The sequence below is a fragment of the Castanea sativa genome, chromosome 6, assembly GCF_040712315.1.
Source record: "Castanea sativa cultivar Marrone di Chiusa Pesio chromosome 6, ASM4071231v1".
Lineage (NCBI taxonomy): Eukaryota > Viridiplantae > Streptophyta > Magnoliopsida > Fagales > Fagaceae > Castanea > Castanea sativa.
In genome coordinates this window covers 18,458,463-18,481,826 of record NC_134018.1, presented here as the reverse complement: position 1 = coordinate 18,481,826, position 23,364 = coordinate 18,458,463, and the positions used below count along the sequence as shown (strand labels likewise).

At 38.2% G+C, this 23,364-nt stretch overlaps 1 pseudogene; it reads left to right on the top strand.

The window, feature by feature from the left end:
* Positions 1–537: 537 nt before the first annotated feature.
* LOC142638737 (putative terpene synthase 2) lies at positions 538–22,201 on the top strand (annotated as a pseudogene).
* Positions 22,202–23,364: the final 1,163 nt, after the last annotated feature.

Sequence of the window (23,364 nt, the reverse complement as noted above, 5' to 3'; positions counted from 1 at the left end):
AAACTCGAGTTACTTGAAAAAAAATACATGGAATTCGAGTTCCATGTAGTTTTTTTTTTTTTTTTTTTAGTTTGATTGCCTATAACTCAATTTTTTTAAAATCGAGTTTTTCATTGAAAGTCGATTTTTAGAAAATTGAGTTTAAAATAAGGGCATTTTCCTAAATAGTTTTAGAACAAGGGCATGATTGGCCATGAAAAATTCTATGTCCAAAATATTTTCACAATACTTTTACAACTAATATTAAGTGATAGGTTTTTATCAGTGGTTATGGGTGGGCCAAAAAATAATTTAAATTATTGATTTAAATTAGAACTAATAATCACTTAATATCTATGATTTGTTATAAAAATGTTGTAGACGTAATATTTCTCTTTATGATCTAACCTCCCCTCCCCCCCCCTCCCCCACCAATAATCTATAAATACCTAAACACATAAGCTATCTCACTCACGCTAGTTCTTGAAGTACAAGCAGCATACAAAAAGTCTTAAACCAATTGCATCATTTCTACACTAAGTTCTCCCACCTTTGAAAATGTCTCTTCAAGTTTCCGCAGTCCCTGCTCAAACCAAGAATCCAAATTCTAATAAAAAACGTCCCTTGGTGAATTATACTCCTAGCTTAAGGGGAGACCATTTCCTCTCTTATGCTAATGACTCCATGGTACGTAGATATAATACCTTTTTTTTTTTTTGAGAATGTAGATATAATACTTCTTTTACCCGACGTGTCAGACTACGTAACTTTATTATTCTAATGTAAAATATTGATTCTTTCCAAATTTTGTATTCAAATGTCATAGTCTTGAACTGCATCATCTTTAAATCACATAAATTTGTGCCACAATGTGTTAATTGTTTACTTCAAATTGCTTTTGTAGGAAACCAATGACAACTTGGAGCAAGTTCAGAGGTTGAAGGAAGAAGTGGGGAAGTTGCTAATGGCTCCCATCGATAAACCTTCACAAAAGTTGGAGTTAATTGATGCAATCCAACGCTTGGGCGTGTCATACCATTTTGAAAATGAAATTGACGAAATATTACAACAAATTTACAAAGATCATCATAATGGGGTTGGTCAGGAAGACAATGGTAGTCTTTACACTGTTGCTCTTCGTTTTCGATTACTAAGACAACAAGGTTATAACATTCCATGTGGTAAGTCCTCTATTTTTCATCTATTATTTATTCATTAGATTGCACTATTTATTTGTTTATATTATTTTAGGAAACTTAAAGCTAGCACTTATCCCAAAAACAAAAAACAAAAATGAAACACAAGCTAGTTGCATTCTCATATTTGGCTCACGTAATGTATTGGTTGGTGAAGCAGATATCTTCAACAAATTCATAGACAACAAGGGGAACTTCAAGGAATCGCTTATTCATGATGTGCAGGGAATGTTACACTTGTACGAAGCTACGCATATGAGGGTGCATGGAGAAGATATACTTGATGAAGCACTTAAGTTTACTACCACATTCCTTAAATCAGTGGTGACTAATTTAAACCCTCCTCTTGCTACACAAGTAAATCGTGCCTTAAAGCGACCTATTTAAAAGTGCTTGCAAAGGGTAGAGGCAAGGCATTACTTCTCTACCTACCACAGAAATGCTTCATATAATAAAGTTCTACTAAAATTTGCAAAGCTAGATTTTAACATATTACAAAAACAACACCAAAAGGAACTTAGTCATATCTCAAGGTATGTTTTTAATTAATATTGCTATCTTGGTGTAAAGCTTGTACTAGACATGATTTTAAATGACAGTTTGTGTTGAATTTGTACCTTAGGTGGTGGAAAGATTTGGATTTTGCAAATAAACTATCTTTTGCACGAGATAGAGTGGTGGAGTGCTACTTCTGGATTTTGGGGGTGTACTTTGAACCCCAATACTCAATTGCTAGGAAGATACTAACCAAAATAATTTGTATGGCATCAACCATAGATGACATATATGATGCATATGGTACTTATGAAGAACTTGAGCTCTTCACAGACGCGATTAAAAGGTTTATAGCGTAGGCATAGGACCTAGCATGTTTTTAAATTTATGGGCTTTAAATCAATTTTGCACTCTTAATTGAAATATTTAATTTTTAGGTGGGATATCAACTGTATAGACCAACTCCCTGAGTACATGAAGTTGTGTTATAAAGCACTCCTGGATGTTTATGAAGAAATTGAGGATGAGATGTCCAAGGAAGGAAGATCATACCTTGTTCACTTTGCAACGGATGCGGTATAATACTATTAGTTAATTCGCTTAAACTTTCTCAAAAAAAAAAAAATAATAATAATAGTAATAATAATAATTCACTTAAACACATCCCCTTTTATTTTATAAAATTTGAATTTTATAGTCACAATATTTTGTAATACAATTAATTAATACATTTGAACTTTCACTAAAAATAAATAATAATAATAATAATAATAATAATAATAATAATAATAATAATAATAATAATAATAATAATTCACTTAAGCCTATCCCCCTTTTTTTCATTAAAGTTGAATTTTACAGTCACAATATTTTATGCTTTAATGGAAACAGATGAAAAAACTTGTTCAAGCCTATTTTGTTGAAGCCAAGTGGTTTAACGAAGGATATATACCCACAATGGATGAGTGTATATTTTTCAGACTATATTAATAAATTTTTTGCTTGTTCATGGCGAATTCAGGTATTTTAATACATGCTCTAAAGCCCACATCGACATCTAATGTTTTAGAACCTAAGTCCATCATTGATTTCATTAATAATTGATGATGACATATACTGATAAAATGCGAAATGTGTGTCATCAGTATGTTCTTCGTCAACCTGATGGACGACTAGGATTACCTATTAAGAGAAAATGAGATAAAATATATGACACTGGGTTGGTGCCTGTCAATAACCCTTCGATGCTTAAATTAGATAATCTGTTTGGGGAAATCTCTCATATGTATTGTAGATTAGTTTGTGTGTCACTTGCTCTTGGTTGGCTTTATATAGCCAACCTATGAGTTATTGCAAGGTCTGTTGATCTCCTCTGGGCATTGTATTTGTGCCTGAGCTCATGAAAATTTAATGGCTGATTAATGGCCATTAACTAGCTCATAAAGGTGTTTGTAACGGACTTGAGGCGTCTCATGAAGGCGTCGGCAATAGTTTTTTTTTTTTTTTTTTTAAAGCATATCTAATTTGAATGTGCTTACAAATATAGTTACTCGTCATATACAAATATAGCTAACATCATATCATAAAAAAGATCTGTGACAAATTGAATCCACATGATACACAGTTTCACACCCACTTTGGCAGGCTCTATGGAATAAGCACATGACAATTCACAATTGACATACCATCTCCAACTCGGCATGTCCTTTTATGCTTCCACATCATTTTCACTAGCATCATGATGAATTCTATAATCTTAAAGGAGTTATGAGAAGACAAAAATATTTATTGTGAAAATTGACGCATTATTTCTTTTTTTCTTTTTTTGTTGAGAAACTGACCTCCCATTATTCCATAAATGTACGTAAAGATCTGAAATTTGTAATATGAAGTATATATTATAGGATACCATGTCACACTTTTGAAATGTACTAGCCCTCCTTATGTGGTTGTACAATATATTTTTTTCTTTGATTATTTTAATAAATTATATTTTAAATGTTATGTTTTAGGATAATTTCCAATTAAATAAAATTTTCAAAAAAAAAAAAAAAAAACCGAAACTTACAATTTTTCACCGATTTTAATTCAAACCAAAAACTCATTACATGTGATAAAATAATGAAAAATATCTAAACAGAATGACATTGTAACATTTAAAGGTAAAATAATGTCTCAATATATAATATACACATATGTTAAAAAAATAATAAATAAAAACTATGCAATGTTGTTTTGTTTAAGCATTTATGTTAATAAAGTTGCCATAAAAAGGTGTATAGTTTAAATGAAAACATTTTAAATGTATAGAGTTTAATTTTAAATCTCCAAAAGTGTTAGGTTTTTAATTTAAAACTGTAAGGACCAAAAGCTCGTATAATCAACTTCAAAACGTTACCGCTGCTTTATTCACTTAAGAGTCTTTATACAATACATTTGGTAGAGAGGGTTCAACAACAAAAAGCCCCCTCTTCGTAGTTTCTTGATTCCTATTTATACTATTCTCTGTTTTCATCGTAGCCTTACACCTTGCAATCTGCGGTCCTTTCCCCGTGACACTTGTCCGTCGGCAATGGAACAAGATTCCCCTTTGCATCCCGCACTGTTCAGGTCATGTCCACATTAATGCGACGGATAGAGGAAATGCTTGCTAATTAATGCGGCCAGAATGGTTGTTGCCAAGCATTTAATGCAACCTTCCAAACCAGCCTATTATAACCAGATATTTGTAACATGCCCTTTATGTAATTATCGTCCACGCCACCTCATCTTCGGGCACACCCGGAGAGATCTCATCTTTCACTCTAAATGTTGGCCTTCCTTTCTTCGGGTCCTCGGGTTCTTAGGTCCTCGGGTCCTCACAAAAACTATTACTAAAGTCTCTGATAGTTGATAAAAGATCTGTCATCAGGAGCGCACGTCATATATTAAAACTCTCTTAAAAAAAAAACCATTAATAAAGTATAAATAGCTGAGTATGTCATTATAATGTACATATCTACAATATTTCCTCAAAAAAAATGTACAAATCTACAATAAGAAAATATTATAGCTTTTGTATTATATGTCCAAATTAATAAGTAAAATAAAAAATAGGAATGGAAAAAAAAAAAAAAAAACTTTGATTGAGACTTTGAGAATTAATATGGGAAAGTAAAGAACTTCAGTAACAAAAAGAGGGGAATTTTTTTAAAACTATTTGCATATAAATATTCCAATAGATGTCAGGAGTCTTACAGTTCAATTAGCATCTCTTGATCTTTCCAATAAGATATCTTGAATTCGAGTTTCCCATTTCCAATTGTATATTTTTTTAAAGGCAATTCCTATGGACACTCTGACCACATTTGTTTCTTTTCTTTTCTCCTTTTCTGTAATCTCTCAATGTTCCAAACATTCATAGAGGAGCACTAATAGTCTTTCTGTACACATCATGCATGTCTTCTATTTTCTTCCCAATACAGTTTTCTATTATAACTTAATTGTTCGTTCAATTTGATCTTCAATTTTGAGATACTACAATGTGATCTTCAATTATTTATTATAATATGTGGATAACTCATCGTGCCACTAAACACCATACGTGATTTGGAATTGTTTAATTTAATTTTAATTAATTGATTGAAATATGACCAAAATATATTTGGATTAATTAAAATAAATATGGGGTGAGTCAGTGAGTCTTAGTTTATTAAAAAAGAAAAAAGGCAAAAATGCAAAACTGACCCTCTAACTTTGACTGTTTTTCATTTCAGTCCTCTAACTTTCAATTTTTTGTCAATTCAAGGTTCCGTTACTATTCTATTACTGCTGCCGTCAGACCCACCAAAACGACGTCGTTTTGGTTGAGTTTTTTTTTTTTTTAATTTTTTTTAATTTTTTTTAATTTTTTTATTAAGAATTAAAATAAGAAAAATCAGAAAAAAAAAAAAAAAACATTAAGGTCATTCCCCTTCCCCTGAAATCAAAAGAATACCCAAGTACCCAAAATCCCTAACTCGTGAAAGTTTGAGAAAGAGAGAGTCTGAGCCGATTTGAGAGAGAGAGAGAGAGACGGCGATGTATTTGCTGGCGACGCCGATGGTGTACGCGGTGGTGCGGGATCCAGAGGTGGTGGACAATCCGGACGTCCGAACTACCAGCCTTACGGGTACGGCCAGTGTGTGCCACCGGCGTTGATACCTGGTGGAATCGGAGGACAAGGTGATGGCGGACGGGTCGGGCTCGACGGAGCGGAGATCCGGAGCAAGTCCGAGACTGTTCATCAAAGAGATGGTGATGCGAAACTTCAAGTCCTACGCCAGCGAACAACGCGTCGGTCCTTTCCACAAGGTTAGGGTTCTTCCCTCCCGTTTGGATGCCGAGAAAAATTGAGTGGAAAGTTTTTGAAAAAAAAAAATTTCAAAATTTCATTGAATTTGAAATATTTTTGGCTTGTTTTGTTTGTTTGGGACAATTAGAGCTTTTCAGTAGTGGTTGGACCGAATGGGAGTGGGAAAAGCAATGTGATTGATGCAATGCTTTTTGTATTCGGAAAGCGAGCGAAACAGGCGAACCTGAACATGGGTTTCCTCACAAGAAATCCTTCAAGAAATCCCTTGCCTCCTTTGAAATCCCACCTGGAATTTTGGGCAATACGAACTCTGTATCCAACTCTTCCTCTCTTCGAAATCCCACCTGGAATAGATTTCCCAGTAAACAATTTAGACGGCGAACTCAGTCTCTCTCTCTCTCAAATCGGCTCAGGCGTCGTTCCCCTTCATTTTTTTTTTTCTGTTTTTTCTTATTTTAATTCTGAATTAAAAAAAAAAACCAAAATGGGTTGTTTAAGTGGATCTGACGGCAATAGTAACAGAACAGTGACGGAGCCTTGAATTGACAAAAAATTGAAAGTTAAAAAACTGAATTGACAAAAATGAAAGTTAGAGGACTGAAATGAAAAAAAGTGAAAGTTAGAAGGTTAGTTTTGCATTTTTGCCAAGAAAAAAAAAAAGCTTTAATTCTTAAAATGTTAAGTGAATTGTGTATTAATAGACTCATCATCATCAATTGATTTTTTTTTTTAACAAAGCTTATGGCCTGCGAAACTATTTTCTGGTAAGAATGTGATCTTATCCAGGATAAGTTTGATATGTCGTAGTACATATTCCCATTTAAATATTGTAAACCCTTATTGCTAGGGTTAAGTTGGGCACTATCCCTACTAATTTCTCTGCTATACAGTAATATATATGAGCAATGCTTTAAAATCTAGTGGCTACCCTACAGTTATAACCATATCTTTTGTTGGCATGAGAGATATAGTAACACAAGAGGCCTTCGAATGGGTCTCCCAGGAGCCTAAGATTGTTAAAGCAGCTGTAGATGACTAAATTTCTTAGTTCGAAATAAATCAAACAAGTAAAATAGTTTCACAAATACGAATTTGTATTGATAAATGTGTGGTACAATTCTCTGTAATTACAAAAGAGTGATCCTCTGATTCGATCTCCTTGAAAGATTTATTGATTGTAATTGTGGTAATGTGATTTTGATTTGAACATAAGATATTCTTCAATTTAGCTGAGGAATGGATCGAAGATCTTTGAAACGGAATTACAATGAATCTCTGGCTATGAGCTTGTTAGAAATTCTTTGTTCTTCGTGTTCTTCGTGTGTTCTTTGTGTTTGAAGGTTTGTGGTGGAAATTCTTCGGTGCTTTAGAGGCTTGAATCCGTAGAGCTTCACCGATTTGTGGTTTGTTGAGGTTTCTGGAGGCTTTTGAGCTTGATTCCAGTGAACCTTGAGATTTGAACGAGTAGTTTGGATGATTTTGCTTCGAATGTTGTTTGTATTCGAGGTTGAAGTTCTTGAAATTCTTGAAGGCTTTGGAGTTTGATTTCGGCAGAGCTTCTGGGTTTCTGAACTCAAGATATCTTCTTCCTTCTCTCTGTTCTGTGTTTGTGTGTGTCCTCCTAAATGTCTTTGGAAGGCTTCTATTTATAGGAGTTTAGGGGTAGGTGAGCGACACGTGGCGGAGTTTGATTGGTGACACTTGTCATAGCTTGATTGGTCCGCTTATGTCATCGCTTACACGTGCTGGATTGCTTGTGTCATCGCTTACATGTGCAGGGCTGCTTGTGTCATCGCTTACACATGCTGATGCAGTTTCATGCCTTTATTTCAATGACACTTGACAAATTTCTATTGGAATCCGAATAGTGATGGAAAAACCTAGCAGCAATACGTGGCGCCTTGTAATTGGTTGTATTTTGTGGACTTGGTAGTATGATGTGTCAGCTTGTGATAGGTCCGAAATTTTTCCTCTCTACAAATGCCCCCTCGAGACTCGTTCATGCACACAGTTTTTAGAGTGTGGTGAATGAATGAGTCTTGAAAGAAAGTGGATTTCTTTTTATACTTGACTCTTCTAGTGAAATAGTTGAAGGTGGTGGAGCTTTTATCAGGATGAAGTAATTGCAGAAGAGTAAACCCACCCATATGAAAGGTTTTGATGAGACCGAGAAGGGGTCTGCCAGTATTTGAATGTGCTCGTGTGACCGAGCTTTCTGAGCAAAGGTTAAGTCAAAGTAATTTCAGAAGAGTATTTTGGGTCGTTGGTGGCGATCACAAGGTGTTGAAGATGGAGAAGAGGTGAGGATGTTGGATGGGTACAGCATACAGAGCTCTGGAGCTAGCCTCTTATTTTTAAGAACTTCTAGTGAAGTTATATCTGAAGGGTATGCTTCAGATCACAGAGAGAACATGTGGGAGTGTGGTTGAATGTGCATGTGTTATTGCATCACTCAGGTTAAGTTGAGGTAATTTCAGAAGATTATTTTGGGCATGTTGTTGTTGATGGTGAAAAAGATGGTGATGAAGCCAAGTGGATGGGTGAGACATACGACACCATGGCCCTGACCCTGCATGTTGGGGACTCTCTGGCGTAGATGTCTCTGGGAAGTACACCTTCAGATGTGGGACTGGCTGCATGCTGAATGAAGTCCGACGGCAAGTCATTGAATGTGCTTGTGTGACTGGACCATACTGACGGACATTAAGTTGAAGTAATTTCAGAAGTATATTTTCTGAAATTCTTCAAGCTGATCTTAAGTTGGAGTAATTCCAGAAAGTGTGTTTTGTGGTACCAGCAATGATGACCTTTGGACCCCATGATGGTGGAAACATAGGATGAGGCTTTGGTGACCATTCACCGACACCAAAGGCTAATTTCTGATGAGCTGGTACCCGGGAGGTCATCACAAGTGTTGGATGGGAGACAATTTGTAGGATACCCCAACACTTCTTACCATCTTCACTTGATGCAACTTTATTGGGAAAGCATAACAAATGAAAGATGGAGCTAACTTGTGATCCTGGTTTTAGAAACCAGCCAAGCTGCTGTTTGTTCCGAACCACCGCTTCTATTGGGAGACCAAACAGTTGAAGAGAGACTACGGAAGTCCTGTTTTTAGGAACAGGTGTCTCTGCTGGACTTGGATTTCCTGGCCAACCAATTCCACGGAGGCATGGGAGGTCGATGCAGACCTTGTTATGAATAACTCTATGAACAAACGTGGTCATTATGTGAGGAAACAAAATTTGTTTGAATCCTAAAACATTGATGATGTTGTGAGAAGGGTTACTACTGAACCATGAAGGGGTTGATTTCAAACTGATTATGAAGCGATTTTGGTTGCTAGGTATTGAGCATGACGAGGCCATAATGAGAACTGGCTGTGAGAAGGAGGATTTGAAAATTTGAAAGAGGCAAATCTTCGTTTCATGACTCAGTGTATGTGTTTTTTTTTTCTTGATGGATTTAGCGGATCCGGCCCTTCTATTTATAGTGAAGAAATGAAGAATGGTAGCTGGGTGGTTTAAGAATGGCGAACGAGACTTTTTGGTGAGAACGGTGGATGGGAATGGTAGGCGCCGAATGGGAATGTTAGGTTGGAGACTGGTAGGCACCGACGGAAATAATTGGCTGAAGTAGTGACCCCATGTAATTTCAATTTTGAGACATACTTGCGAGAGTTCGTCTGTTTTTGAAAGGGGAGCCTTGATCAAGTCTGGAGGATAATTTTGAGGGAATCCAGACCAAATGGATGGATCTCAAATTATGATCTTGAGAGCTTGAATTTTGGACACCGCTAGTACTTTGGAGAAGCGGATGTAGTTTCTGAGTCCAAAACAAATACCTAGATTTCAAAATCAAAATCTTTGCGAAAACCTGATAGGACAAGTTTTGCTTGAACATCTTGATCTTTGGTCAAAGTTTCCATCAAAGCCAATAGTTGTAGAATCACACTATTTTGAGCAATTTTGGATTCTCAAATGAATAAATGGATCCCAAAATTGGAAAGTACGCGAAAAATTGAGCAAGACAGGTTAATCTTAAAATTTTTGACTTTTGGTCAAAATTTGTGCAAAAGTCAATTTTTTAGAAATTGGACTGTTGTGCAATTTTCGAGTCTCAGTTGAAGAAACAGACCCCAAAATTGGAAAGTACGCGAAAAATTGAGTGGGACAGGTCCGTTTTGAAAATTTTGACTTTTTGGTCAAAGTCAAAGTTAAACCCTTAATTTGTCTTTTTTTTTTTTTTTTTTTTTTTCAGGCGGTCCGGATCCGGGTCGGGTTTCGGGTCGAACCGGGTCTAAGCGAGTTGAACTGGGCCGAGGAGGATGACGTCATCCGTGACGTCATCTGCCTGAAGCGCGTGTGGCACGTGGCGCGTGTGCACGTGCCTGCGCGTGTGGGAGTTGATCCGGCGCGTGGTGATGATGGTCCGGCGCGTGGAGCTTGTTGGCGGCGCGTGGGAGCACGTGTCGCTTCGTCGGAGCTTCTGGCGACGCGTGGCGGCGCGTGGCTCATCGTTTGGGCTTGAAATTTTCACAGTTTGTAGTTATATGGCCATAGAAGACTGCTATATGGTCGGTTTTGTGAAATTGTGCACAGATTTGCATAGTTTTGATGGACTAAATCGGTGGTCCTCGCGAGCTTGTGGCGGCGCGTGGTGGCGTGTGGCTCATCGTTTGGACCTAAAAATTTCAGGTTTTGTAGATCGAAGGCCGATAGCTCTAATGGTGGTATCAGTTTTATGAAATAAGGTCTGGATTTTCACAAATTTGGACGAGAAAGTCGTGGGTCTTTGTTGGACTTATGGCTTTTTCTTTGGTCTAATTTTGTGGTGGCCGCCCTGACAGGATGCAGAAATTCTGGTGGCCGCCCTGACAGGATGAAGACATTATGGTGGCCGCTGAATGTTGATTCTTTGGGTCATCTTTGTCAGAGAAGTTTGAAAGTTTGGAAGATAAGCAAGCATTGTTGGACTCCTCCATATTTGTTTGAAGTCCTCCGAAGAATTGTTGGACTTCTCTGATTTTAAGTGCATTTGAGTTTGCAAAATCTGACTTTGAGTTCCAATTGTTTTCACATTTCTGAAATGTGAATGTAAATTTTTTTATTGGTCAGCTGGGTTTGCTGACTTTCTTCTTCTTTTTTTTGTCTGCTAGTTTAGCAGAAATTCTCTATATAAGATGTGAGATTGACTTCGTTTATTTGGGCATTCTTAGCCTTCAATCTTCTTCCCCAGCTTTTAAGATTTTTTTTTTCTTTCTTTTTCTTTTTCTTTTTCTTTTGTCCTTTGTTTAGACATGCAATGAGATTTTCTTCTGACATTTTTTTCGTTGTTGCTTGTTTTTGTTTTGCAGCTCAGTTTCCTTGATCTTTGGGTTTTGACATCAAACTTCACGTTGACGTTCTCATAGAAGTGTTTGCCTTCATTTGGTGGCTTTGTATTTCATTGATAGCAACGTTGCAAGAACGTATGCCTTCATGTTGTTACATTCTTTTCTTGCATCAACAATCTTTTAGTGATATTCGTCTTTGCAACGACGTTTCCATAAGGATATTCAGCCAGGCAATAATGCTATCGCCCATGAAGTTATATCAACACTTCATTTGCACAAAAGCCATGCCAACATTCATCTTTGCCATGATGCTACGTCAACACTTCATTCACATCGAAGCTGGGCCAACATTTATCTTTACCATGAAGTTACGTCAACACTTCATTTGCATAGAAGCCATGCCAACATTCATCTTTGCCCTGAAGCTACGTCAACATTTCATTTGCGTCGAAGCTGGGCCAACATTTATCTTTGCCATGAAGCTACGTCAACACTTCACTTGCACAGAAGTCATGCCAATATTCATCTTTGCCATGAAGCTACGTCAACGCTTCATTTGCATTGAAGCCGGGCCAACAGTTCATCTACATTGAAGTCGTGCCGACATCCATCTTTATCATGCAGTCGTGTCAACACTCCATGTACATAGAAGCCATGCCAACATTCATCTTTGCCATGAAGCTACGTCAACATTTCATTTATACAGAAGTTGTGCCGACATTCATTTTTGCCATGAAGCTACGTCAACACTTCATTTGCACAGAAGCCATGCCAACGTTCATCTTTGCCATGAAGCTACGTCAACATTTCATTTGTACAGAAGCTGTGCCGACATTCATTTTTGCCATGAAGCTACGTCAACACTTCATTTGCACAGAAGCCATGCCAACGTTCATCTTTGCCATGAAGCTACGTCAACACTTCATTTGTATAGAAGCTGTACTAATATTGAAGCTTGAAGTTTCAAGTAGCTCCCATCAAGACTTTGAGGATGCAAAGAGATGCCAATAAAACCTTGAAGATGTGAGAAGAATGCCGCCATGATTTTGACATTGCACGAACATGCCCTTAGAGGAGAGATGATGCAGCATCAACTTCAGATGTTGGAGGAAGGTGACGTTGTCCAGATTTTAGAGACATGATGTGAAACAACACCACTCAGAAGGGAGATGATGTGGTTTAAATTTCAGAGTTGTGAAGTGGCACAACCTAGAAGAGAGACAATATAGCCTAGACTTGAAAGGTACAAAAAAGATGCCCCCAGGAGATAAGTGATGCAAAGTATACTTCAGAGACGTGGGAATATGTCCACAAAAGATGAGCAATGCCATGCAGACTCCATTCCTTGCAACAGAGGTTGAAGATTTTATTTTACTCCACAACCGAGAATCAACTTATCATTATTTCAAGGAAAGCTAAGTAACACCAATTCTTTGCAGCTATCACTTTCTACCACAATGATCTTTGAACAGCATATAGTGAGCAATTGATTGATCTTAAGCGACGCCTTGCTGATCAAAGGGTTCTTGAAAGCATGTTGACGACTTTTGGACAAACTCTTCAAGCTAGACTGGCGGTCCTTTTTTTTTTATGTGACTGAACTTAGTGAAAAGTACTAAGCTGCCTACGTACCTCGGAGAGGGATCAAGTCATTACGTAGTTCAAACCAAAAAAATTTTTAATGATTTTTTTTTTTTGGTTTTGGTGATTTTTTTTTTTTTTGTTTTTCTTTTGTTTTGTTTTTTTTTTTGTTTTTTTGTTTTTTTTTTACAAAAAAGGAGGGCTGACGTGTGTAATCCTTGCCCTACACCCCACGGCGTTTCATGGGTACCAATTGCGCAATAGTGGGTATCACCACTAATCGAACCCGAGACCTTGTCCTCAAGGGTGACATGGGCATCCAACCACTACGCCACACTCACAAATGGTGACATAGAATGGGATTAATTTCTCCTTATTCGTGCACTTTCAAAGGTAATGGGAAAACATCATGTATCCTTGTAGTGCCGCAGTGGGTAGTTTAAGCTCTTACCGAGGAGCAATTTTTTTGATTTTCAAGCATAGAAGCGTTTGAGGAACTTCCCATTGATGGGGCCGACCCTTACACCCTCCTGATCAATCAACTTGTAAGTTCCATTAGTGTAGACTTCTTGTACAACATAAGGTCCATCCCATTTCGAGGTGAACTTACCGCCTGTACGATGAGTCATGATGATAGGTCTTCGAACAGCGAGGACTAAGTCACCAACTTGGAATGATCGTGGTTTAACTCTTTTATTGAATGCGCTTGACAAACGAGCTTGATAGCACTCAAGGCGTTGTTGGGCCTCGAGCCTTTTCTCATCCAGTGCTTCCAACTCTTGTAACCTAAGCTTGGCATTTTCCTCTTCAGTTAACCCTTCTTGAATGGAGATCCGTAGTGATGGGATCTGGCGTTCTAAGGGAAGGATAGCTTCTACTCCATAAACGAGAGAATATGGGGTAGCCTGAGTAGGCGTTCGAAATGTTGTTCGATATGCCCATAATGCTTCTCCAATTCTTTCATGTCAGTCTCGCTTAGTTTTGGATACCACTTTCTTTAACAAACTGCCAAGAGTTTTGTTAAAGGCTTCGGCTAATCCATTCGCTGGGGCATTGTACATAGAGGAATTGTACTGTTTGAATGCAAATTTCTCGCACAATTCTGTCATCAACCTATTCTGAAACGGTTTGCCATTATCGGTTATGATATATCGAGGGACACCATACCGATAGATCAAGTGAGTTCGGATGAAATTGACCACCGTCTCTTTTTTTACTTCCCTAAGAGGCACAGCTTCTGCCCATTTTGAGAAGTAATCAGTTGCAGCCAAGATGTACAAATGGCCACCGGATGATTTTGGTAATGGTCCTATTGCGTCAAGCCCCCATGCATCAAAAGGCCAAGAAGCTACAGTTGGGTGTAGAGGTTCTGGTGGCTGATGGATGAAGTTTGCATGATATTGACAAACTTCACATTTCTTAGCATACTCCATGGAATCTTGCACCATCGTAGGCCAATAGTAACCCATTCGCTTGATCCTGTAGTGTAACTTAGGACCCGATTGGTGTGCACCACATATTCCAGAATGAGCTTCTTCTAAGGCTTGTTTAGCCTCTTCCTCTCCTAAGCAACGGAGAAACAAACCATCAAATGAACGGCGGAAGAGAGTTTCTTTATAGTAAATGAATCGAGCAGCCCTTCGCCGAACTTCGGTCTTGTGGCGTACATCATCTGGGAGTCTTCCATGTTGAAGGTACTCAATGATTGTTTGTCGCCAATCTTCCTTTTCGACAAGGCATACAGAAATGACGTTGGCTTGCTTTTCTTCTTTTTCTTCTTCAACCACGAAAGGCACCACCCACCTTTAGGAAACAGCAACTTTGGCTGTCTCTTCTTGGGATAATGCTAAGGTGGTAGACAAATTAGCTAAAGCATCAGCCTGTCTATTCTCTTTCCTCGGTATATGCTCCAATGTAATTGCCTCAAAATTTGCGAGCAACTTCTTCGCATATTTGCAATAAGGGATAAGGTCCTCTTTCTTGACATCATACAGCTCCAAGACTTGGTTGATAATTAATTTGGAATCCTCAAAGACCTCGAGATGTGATATGCCGATTTCAATGGCCATTTGTAGACCAATGATCAATGCTTGATATTCGGCTACATTGTTAGAGCAAAGTTCGCTTAATGAGAACGAATATAGAAGTATTTGTCGCTGTGGAGAAACAAACACTACACCTGCCCCCGCTCCTTCTTGACGTGCAGCCCCATCGAAAAACATCATCCATGGTGGCATTACTTCAATGTAAAACACATCTTCATCTGGGAAATCATCAGAGAACTCCCAATCAGATGGAACTGGGTGATTAGCTAAGAAATCTGCCAATACTTGTCCTTTGATGGCTTTTTGCGGAACATATGTAAGGTCGTATTGTTGCAGCAAGACTGCCCATCGAGCTTTGCAACTTGAAACCACTGGCTTGGAGAGGACATATTTAATCGGGTCCACTTTTGCTATCAAACGGACCGTATGTGCTTGCATGTAATGTTCCAGTTTGTCTATGGCAAAGAAAAGAGTGAGGCACATCTTTTCAATAGGAGAATAATTTAATTCAGCTCCATTGAGAGTCCGACTCAAATAATAAAGGGCTCTTTCTTTCCCTTCTTTATTTTCTTGTGCCATAAGAGCACCTAGAGACCTTTCTTGTGCCGCGATGTACAACACCAAAGGCTTTCCCGGGATAGGAGCACCTAAAACTGGAGGATTAAGCAAGTATCTTTTGATGCGCGCAAAAGCATTGCTACAAGCCTCATCCCATTGAAAGTGTGCATCCTTTTTCATTAATCTATTGAAAGGTTGACATCGACCTGCCAAGTTTGAAATAAACCGTCGTATGTAAGTTAGTTTTCCTTGTAAGCCTCTAAGTTCTCGCAGGTTCTTGGGCTCTGGCATTTTCTGGATAGCTTCAATTTTGGACTGGTCAATTTCAATACCGCGGTGCCTCACAATGAAACCAAGAAATTTCTCGGATGTTACGCCGAAAGCGCATTTGCGAGGGTTCATTTTAAGCTGATACTTTCTCAAGTGGTCGAACATGGATCGCAAATCTACCAGATGGTCCTCCCTCCTTTTTGTTTTAACCACCAGGTCATCGACATAACACTTCACGTACTTGTGAAGTACATTATCAAAGATCTTTTGCATGGCTCGTTGATAGGTGGCACCAGCGTTCTTTAATCCAAAAGGCATCACTTTGTAACTGTAAATACCTTTAGGGGTACGAAAAGCTGTGAACTCTTCATCCTTAGGATTCATTCGAATTTGGTTGTAACCAGAAGAGCCATCCATGAAAGATAAGGCTTCATGACCAGTAGTGGCGTCAACCATGATCTCAGTGATAGGCAACGGGAAATCATCCTTTGGACATGCATTGTTCAGGTCACGGAAGTCAACGCACACCCGGATTTGTCCATTCTTCTTTTTGACAGGGACGATATTAGCGATCCACTCCGGATACTGTACTTCACGGATGAAGCTTGCCTCAATTAGCTTATTGACCTCAGTTTCTATTTGAGGGATAAGCTCCGGCCGAAAGCGCCTTTGAGCTTGTTTTACTGGGTGCACGCCCTTCTTTACTGCCAAATGGTGTAAAGCAATACTTGGATTGAGCCCAGACATTTCTTTGTAAGTCCAAGCAAACACATCTTTATATTCTACCAAGAGCTGGAGGTATCTTTCTTCTTCTGCAGGAGTGAGAAGGGCATTGATAAAAGTTGGTCGAGGTTCTTCAGTAGTTCCTAAATTGATCTCTTTAAGTTCATCAACTGTAGCTTGTACTCCATCTTCCAAGGCTAAGGGAGCTTCATCGACCTCATTCTTTGCGGCTTCATCACCTGACAGTGTATCTTCTTCGACTGTAATGTGAAACGAGGATGATACTTCTTCATTTTGCTCATTGTGGACGAGTGACTGACTTGTGTGTACAATCGTTCGCCTTTTGACTTTGAGAGCTCCTTCAGTGCTAATATCCAAGATAAAGTTACGCTTCATGCGTGAAGGAATACTACTACTTATCCTATTATTAGCTTTCTCCTCCTTTTGGTCCTCAGAGTTTATTGAACTTTCAGAGCAAGTATCAATGGGCCTTTTTGTTGCCCCCAATCGATTAAAGACTGATCCACACACAAAAGTGTCCCGACTTTGCGTTAAACAAGCCGTATCCAACCTGTCGAACACTGTAATTCGTGACGATGAAGCCTTAATGCGATCGAAAACTGAGATGCGTGATGAAGAGTGATCTTTTCTTTGATTCAAACTTTCATCAACCTCTACTGTTATGTATTGGGAACTTGAAGCATTACTTCTTTTATTGATCCATATTTGAGCCGGTGGTTCTGGAGTATAACCTATTCCGATCTTTGGGATAGGAATTTCATGCCCCTCAAGTCGCATTTTTCCTTGCGTTTTACTAAGGCCGTGCATCTTTTCTCCGGTGGCTTCTGGAATTAGTTTCCCTAGGCCGCTTTGTTTTGAGAAATCATAGCCTGCTTTGGCTAATAGTCTATATGCCTTTGGGTCAAACCATTCTTTTGTCTGTTTACTTGGTAGAATACCATGCTCTGTCAGACTTTGTGAAGACCTCACAAATCCATTTAGTGGCTTTGAGGGAAGAGGATTTGTGGATGAAGTTAAAGGCATTACATGATTTTCTTTCAATATGGCTACATCCTTCATCATGAGTTTTGTAGAAGGTCTTTGCATGTCCATTGTAGATTGAAGGCATTCTGTGAACGATGATTGTCCGTTTTTGCGGCGTGACAATGGTACATAACGGAGGAATGGAGGCTTATTGGAAGGCGTAGAACTTTCACCTGCTCTCTCTGGATTGCTGGTAGACTCACTAGACTGGTTATTCCCATATCGTGGATCTTCCTTTGGGGAAGGAATATCCTTTCTAGTGATGGATTTAACATGCTTCTTTTCGCCTTGCTTGCTTTTCATGGACGGGACTTCAACTGGGAGAACTTCATTAGGGATATCATCTTCTATATAAAATTTCGCGTCAGCAAAGTGAGCTTCAGTTTCAGAAAAAGGCTTCAAGTCGGCATCTACTTTCTTTATTCCACCTTGAAGATACTTGAAACATTGGTGCAAAGTTGACGGCACTATTCCGTTCCCATGGATCCATGGACGTCCTAACAACATGTTGTAGGTTGTCTTGGCATCAATGACATGGAACAAAACTTCGCTTGTCAATTCTCCAATAACTAACTCCAAGTGTATCATGCCGATGGCGCGTTGTCCTCCTTGGTTAAAACCTTGTATGACCAAACGACTGTGTGATAATTCCTCCATAGCAAGACCAAGTCATCTCATTGTCATTTTCGGCAGTATATTAATAGCTGAACCTCCATCAATGAGAATGCGATCAATTTTTTGTTCACGAACATAACCAAAGACATAAAGTGGACGATTGTGAGGCTTAGGGCCTAACAATAGATCCTTGTCAGTGAAAGTCAAGTCTGGAGAGCACGTAAAACATTCCTGTGTTTGTTGAAGTGTATTGGTACAAGGAGTGTAAATCTTTGGCTCTTCAAGAGCTTGGATGATCCCTTCTTTCGGTGAGGTGGAGGATTGCGAGGGTTCCACTTTATCAATCTGAGATTTGAGTTGTTCTAAAGACGACAAAGTCTCATTTGAACTACCATGGTCAACACCTTTTTGTTTTTCATCAACTTCACAACGAGAGATCGTGTGAACAGCCTCCGCTGACTTGCTTTGAAAGAATTTTATGGGGAAAAATTCTTCCAATGTGACAAGACTTCGAAATTTTTGGGTTTGTGCCGAATCATCACACATTTCCGTTCTTAGTCTTTCTTTCCTTTTATCATTCTTTCTTCTTGACTGCGGCTGAATTTGGTTTTGTGCTCTTCTGGACTCTTGGGTGATCAGATGAAGAAGGAATACTCGTCTCTTCTTCCATCTCTTATGAGTAACCAACGTCCAACCTTCTTCCTCATCCATTGTTGACTTTTCATCATCATTTGAGTTATAATCAGATACTTTTTGTGAGAGCTGAACTTGAACAGGTTCCAAAGAGCCAAATTGGATGAATGTGGTATTCGCCCTCTGCTTAGTAGTCGGGGACTTGCAACTAGGCGACTCGTAAGCAAATGTTACAAGGTTTGACTGAGCAACATCATTAACATCTAAGTCAATTTTCCTTTCCTTGGCTAGCTTCATGATGAGTTCTTTAAGAACAAAGCATTTTTGGATCGGATGACTTATGATGCGATGATACTTACAATAGTTCGGGTCATCAACCTTTCCTATTTCTTCCGGTCGTTTGCATTCTGGCAATTCAATTAATTTCAAGTTGAGCAGTTGTTCTAGCATTTCGGGTATATCAGCATCAAGGAAAGGATACACCTTTTGTTCCCATTCCTTGAGTGATGAGCGACGCGTCTCGCGTCGTTGGCCTCCCTCAAGCCTCTTCTCATTAGTCTTTACATTTCCCATTGAAATTTTGACTGGGGCAGAGTTGACATTCATGGAGTGTCTGACATTACTTTTCGTATTCCTGTCATTTTTCCTTATTTCTCGCCTTTCTTTCTTTTCTTCAGGTACGGGAGGTTTCATATTTTCATGGCAAGAAATACTCAATTCCATGTCGTGCGCACGAGTTGCCAATTCTTCGAATGTTCGGGGTTTTACCCCTTGTAGGATGTACAGAAGTCCCCAATGCATGCCTTGGATGCACATTTCTGCAGCAGATATTTCAGATAGTCTATCCTTACAATCTAAACTCAAAGAACACCACCGACTGATGTAGTCAACAACGGGTTCATCTTTCCACTGCTTAGTATTGGTAAGCTCCATCATGCTTACCGTGCGGCGCGTACTGTAAAACCGGTTAAGGAACTCCCTTTCCAACTGATCCCAACTATCAATCGACTCAGGTTCCAAGTCTGTATACAAATCAAAGGCGTTTTCTTTCAGTGAACGAACAAACTGCTTTACAAAGAGGCCTCCTTGAGTCCCTGCGTTCTCACAGGTTTCTACAAAGTGAGCAATGTGTTGCTTAGGGTTTCCCTTGCCATCGAATTGCAAGAACTTGGGGGGTTGATACCCATTTGGCATTCTCATATTGTCAATGCGCTTCGTATAAGGTTTTGAATACATGAGAGAATGTGTGGAAGAACCTCCATATTGTGCTCGTATGGTGTTCCTTATCATGTCCTGCAATTGTTGTACAGATATAGAGGCCATTGAGGTGGAATGTCCTTGTTGAGAAGTGCCTTCACCTCCTTTTCCCTTATCACCCCTGGTGTTTTCTCCCTTCAAGGTAAAGCCAGGAGGGTGCTCAAGGTCTGGATTTGATTCACCCGAATCTTGGACTTCCAGTTTGTTCATCAGGGTTGCAATTTGGACATCCTTATCTTCAAGTGCTTTTGTGAGAAGGGTGACCCTTTGTTCCATTTCAGCCATCTTTTCTTCCACAGTAGAGGTGTTGGTCATCATTACTGGCATGACCTCTAGATATGATGGAGAAAACGATGAGACAGGATGAGTCAAAGGCATTTTGTTCCTTAGGCTTCTCATCACAGGTGAAGAGTTGATAGAAAAGGTCTTTGTCGAGGATGATTCATCATTGATCTCAAAATCCTTCGAGACAGATGAATCCTTAGTGGTGGCTTTCCTTTTTGCAAGAAAGTCTAGAGAGATGATATTATGAAGCTTGCTTTCTTTGGTTGATTGGGGTTGCGGTTCATCAAGAGCTTTGGATCGGCTACGAGTGATTGGGCCGACATAATCATCCGCAACGGAAGCATCCATCACCGATTTTTGAGCATTCTTGTTGGAAGCCATCGAAGCTAGTAGCAGATTGAATTTCTTTTTTTTTTAAAGGAGAAAGAGATGAGAGGCAGAGATGTCCCACTGGGCGTGCCAGAATTTGTAGACGACTAAATTTCTTAGTTCGAAATAAATCAAACAAGTAAAATAGTTTCACAAATAGGAATTTGTATTGATAAATGTGTGGTACAATTCTCTGTAATTACAAAAGAGTGATCCTCTGATTCGATCTCCTTGAAAGATTTATTGATTGTAATTGTGGTAATGTGATTTTGATTTGAACATAAGATATTCTTCAATTTAGCTGAGGAATGGATCGAAGATCTTTGAAACGGAATTACAATGAATCTCTGGCTATGAGCTTGTTAGAAATTCTTTGTTCTTCGTGTTCTTCGTGTGTTCTTTGTGTTTGAAGGTTTGTGGTGGAAATTCTTCGGTGCTTTAGAGGCTTGAATCCGTAGAGCTTCACCGATTTGTGGTTTGTTGAGGTTTCTGGAGGCTTTTGAGCTTGATTCCAATGAACCTTGAGATTTGAACGAGTAGTTTGGATGATTTTGCTTCGAATGTTGTTTGTATTCGAGGTTGAAGTTCTTGAAATTCTTGAAGGCTTTGGAGTTTGATTCCGGCAGAGCTTCTGGGTTTCTGAACTCAAGATATCTTCTTCCTTCTCTCTGTTCTGTGTTTGTGTGTGTCCTCCTAAATGTCTTTGGAAGGCTTCTATTTATAGGAGTTTAGGGGTAGGTGAGCGACACATGGCGGAGTTTGATTGGTGACACTTGTCATAGCTTGATTGGTCCGCTTATGTCATCGCTTACACGTGCTGGATTGCTTGTGTCATCGCTTACATGTGCAGGGCTGCTTGTGTCATCGCTTACACATGCTGATGCAGTTTCATGCCTTTATTTCAATGACACTTGGCAAATTTCTATTGGAATCCGAATAGTGATGGAAAAACCTAGCAGCAATACGTGGCGCCTTGTAATTGGTTGTATTTTGTGGACTTGGTAGTATGATGTGTCAGCTTGTGATAGGTCGGGAATTTTCCCTCTCTACAGCAGCATCAACCATAAGCAGGCTAATGGATGACATTGTCTCCCAAGAGGTACATAAGAGATTAGCCCATCACTGCAACTCAATTGTAGGCCTATAGTGAATGACATTTATGTATTTCTGAATTTATTTGTTGCAGTTTGAGCAAAAGAGAGAGCATTTTGTCTCAAGCATTGATTGCTACATGAAGCAACATGGTGTCTCAAAAGAAGAGGTACATAATGAATTTCAAAAGCAAATCGAGAATGCATGGAAGGATATAAACCAAGGGTACCTTAGACCTACCCAAGTGCCAATGCCTCTCCTCACACAAGTTCTCAATTTCTCACAAGTAATGGATCTGCTTTACAAGGATGAAGATGCATACACACATATTGGAGAAGTGCTGATACAGGGTGTTACTTCATTGCTTGTTGACTCAGTACCAATTTGAATATATTAATCCCAAAATATGGGCAGAATCATGGGTTGGTTCGTTATTATATAAAGTGGTGATAAACTATCATACTTAATTATTATAAAAATAATTATAAGTATCTTTCTTTATATATATATATATATATATATATATATACTAGACTCATCATACGTGCTTTGCTCATGCAATAATATTCTTATTTATTTATTTATTTATTTAGTGTCATACTAATGTTTAAAAGTGATATATAAATAACCATATATTTTTATTTTTATTTTTTAAAGAAATCGTTAAGGTAACGTGGAATAATGTTTAAAAATGAGATAGAGAATCGTAAGAAGTTGAAACCTAATGGGACATTTGAATTTATGGATTAGGAATTTGAGATTTAAACAAAAAAAAAATGATATATGTTAGTGTGGATGGATGGGGGATTTGTGATAACTGTATAGAATTTGGATAACAAAATTTTTGAAATGTTTTACAGAATTTAAAAAAAAAAAATCATAGAACTTCCGGGAGAAGTATGAGTCGTTTTTATGTGAGGTAGTGGGGTTTTTTTTTTTTTTGAAGTAATTTTGTTTTTTTTTTTTAATAAAGATAATTGAAGTATTTGTATACAAATAAATAACAAATATAGATAGGAATCAAACATTTAAATACAAATAGGTGGTGAGAATTTTTTTTTTCCCCTTTTGTACGTGAGATAGTATTACTCTTTTAACATTTTTTGGAAGAAGTATTAATTTTGTATTTTTTTTCATAAAGATAATTGAAGTATTTGAATTATCAGGCATTTAAATACAAATGGGTAATGAGAAAAAATGTTTTTTTTTTTCTTTTGTACGTGAGATAATATTACTGTTTTAACATTTTTTGCCTTTTTGTAACAAAAAAAATTAAACTAAAGGGTATGTTATTTCAAAATTTGTATGAGGGTAATTTAATACGCCAAAAATTGAAGAAAAAACAGAAGAATCCTCTTATTAATAATATAGATATATATAATTTGACTATTTAGATTAGTTTGCTCTTCCTTACCGAGAGATAAGTTTTAACATATTATATGAAAAGAAAAAAAAAAAAAAAAAGCAAACAAAGAAACAAACATATAAAAGATAACTTAATAATGGACTCACAACAATTTTTTAAAATTATAAAATATTAGAAGACTCATG